Genomic DNA, 2,904 nt, shown 5'->3' with positions numbered 1-2,904 from the left:
TTCAATATAAAATAATCTCTTCAATATAACATAATCTCTTCAATATAATATAACTCCTTCAATATAATATAATCTCTTCAATAACATAACCTCTCCAACATAACATAACCTCTTCAATATAACATAACCTCTTCAATACAACATAATCCCTCCAATGTAAAAACTTCCCAAAAATTCAAATTAATATGAAATTAAAGAAACGCACCGATTTAAACAAAGAAACTAGTTTCTAACTTCTTACACAATACTTATATTTATCAAGGGCCATATCAATTTTAAATAACGTACCTCCCTCCATGTATAATTTCCATAAAATGACAGGTAGCTAAAAATACGACAAAATGAACCCCCACACATAATCCCTAATGCCTATATCAAAAACCATTAGGTGATAGCGTATCATTATTAAAAATGAGACGTCACCCACTAAATAAAGCAATCGAGATTTGCCCCGCCCTTGGGCCATGGGCGGTCGAGACCCATCCTCGATGATCTTCCCAAATTTTACCTACAAATCAAAGCCACCTAGGACCGCCGCGTACGATATTACCCATCATGCAAAAGAAAGCTAACAACATATGGGGGATGGGGATTCGACTTTCAAAAGAAACCGTTATATTCAGATAAAAGACAACACCCAACAATCTACTTGGGGGTAAAATTTACAGTGAAACATTTCACCTCGCTTATGGTTGACTGTCAGAGACTTTAGGGCTTATATGATTTAACTTTGAAAACGGTGATACCGTAGATTTGACATTGATTTTTTTATTCTTTTTCATTATCTAAGGTGGTTATGATATTTAATTTTTTTTCTGTGTACATTCAAATAAGGTCGTGAATAAAATTGAAATAAATTGTGGAATTATTTATGTTCAATTCAACACAAAAGACAATGTTATTTACTAGAATGTTATCTAGAAGTTCAAAATTATTTTCAGTATATTCATTACAGGTGTCTAAAGATTAACTCAATTCACCAAGGGGTGACCATAAATTTTGAAACTTCATTACACATACTCAAAGATTAGCTCAATTCAAGAATAACTCACATCTTTACAGATGCTCAAAGATTAGCCCAATTCAAGAATGACTCAATTCTTTACAGATGCTAAAAGATTAGCTCAATTCAAGAATAACTCAATTTTTTATACATGCTCAAAGGTTAACTCAATTCATTACAGATGCTCAAAGGTTAACCCAATTCATTACAGATGCTCAAAGGTTAACTCAATTCATTGCAGATGCTCAAAGATTAACTCAACTCGTTGCAGATGCTCAAAGATTAACTCAACTCTTTACAGATGCTCAAATATTAGATCATCAATTCTTTACAGATACTCAAATATTAGCTCAATTCTTTACAGTTGCTCAAATAATAACTAAATTCACTGAATATGCTTATAAAATCAGCTCAATTCACCACAACTGTCCAAAGGTTTAAAGGTTACCTCAATTCACTATAACACTCCAAACTCTAAAGATGAACAAAAATCATTACAGAAGCCCAAATCATAAATCAATTCACTCTGACGCTGAATTAAATAAAGAACGCATTCAATTTGAATTCAGCATTAAGAATTCCAATAAAATAAATAAATTAAAAACCAGCTAATGTATTTACAACTTCCTTAATTACCAACTCGATTTTCACATAATGTGAAAATAAACAGAATTCTAAACAACAACATTCGAGTATACCGAAATGTACTACTTGATAAAACCATTAATGAAACAAGGCGTATGAATACTCAATAGCAATTATCAGAATAAATAAAGTAGTAAATAAAGTAGTGCGTGTTAAAGTAAGCTTGAACATAAGAAAAATAATACCAAATACAAAATAAAATAATATTCGAATTCCTAATGATTAAATTGATGAATTCAATCGACTCACGATTTCTACCTTAAAAAAATTAATGTTAAAATTCAAGCACCCGCATCATTTAACATTGAAATAAAGCATTTCAATCAAGAAACATCATCTTCAAAATCAATAATACTCATTTACCAAAGAACGAATGATGGATAGAATGATTGATGCTAGAGGCAGGTACAAAACTTCTCGTATTAAATACCCAATCATTTCGCCATGCAGTTACTACACCTTAGCCCTAAACAGACATCAGAAGACATACATACGCCTTTATCAAAGTATCCATATATCAAGTATCTCCTGACCGAGTTCAAGACCGCATCACCTGTCCATTAAGAGTAATTCAGGCGGTATCCAGTATCGGGTTTCGTTTCACTGCACAGAGTGAACGTGACAGACCCCGAAGAGAAATACAGGAAGTAACGGTAAACGATGATGATGCTAACTTCTCCACCAAACCGCTAAGATCCCTTTTTTTCTCACCCCCAGCCTCCCTCTTGAAACTTTCTTAAAAGTTTTCCCGCCAAAGTTACCTTCCACCGGCTACCGCTCGACGAGGGGCTCGACACTCTTGTTGGAGAGTTACATGATACAGATTCCAATAACGTGATATTTTAAATTGGTTGAATGGAAGTAACTAGCTGTTACCCGCGGCGTCGCTCGCGTGTAATAAGAACTTAGATCCAAATATTATAAAGAATGAGTAGATTTTACTGACCACAAATATAATTTGACTAACAATAATTTTAGTTAAGATATATGTATAATTCTGGTTCCAAATTTATCTAACAATGGCAAATAATAATTTTAGACTTCAAAAATACAAGGTGTTGCAAAAAGGGTGGTAGGATTCTATGGGAAATCAAGTTGAGTCCAAAATGTTCTATGACAATTTAAACTCAGGGACATACACCCTAAATCAACCATAACTTGTAAACCCTGTCTGATTCTTAGGGGAAAATGTCATAGAAGTCTAATAAGTGGCACAAATTAAGGGGACCCTGTTCTTTAGACGATTTTGAGTCGAA

Source organism: Phalangium opilio, unplaced genomic scaffold (assembly GCF_054372755.1).
Source record: "Phalangium opilio isolate 3A_F unplaced genomic scaffold, DU_Popi_V2 ptg000031l_1, whole genome shotgun sequence".
In the NCBI taxonomy this organism is placed as follows: domain Eukaryota; kingdom Metazoa; phylum Arthropoda; class Arachnida; order Opiliones; family Phalangiidae; genus Phalangium; species Phalangium opilio.
Note: the sequence above shows the minus strand (reverse complement) of the source record.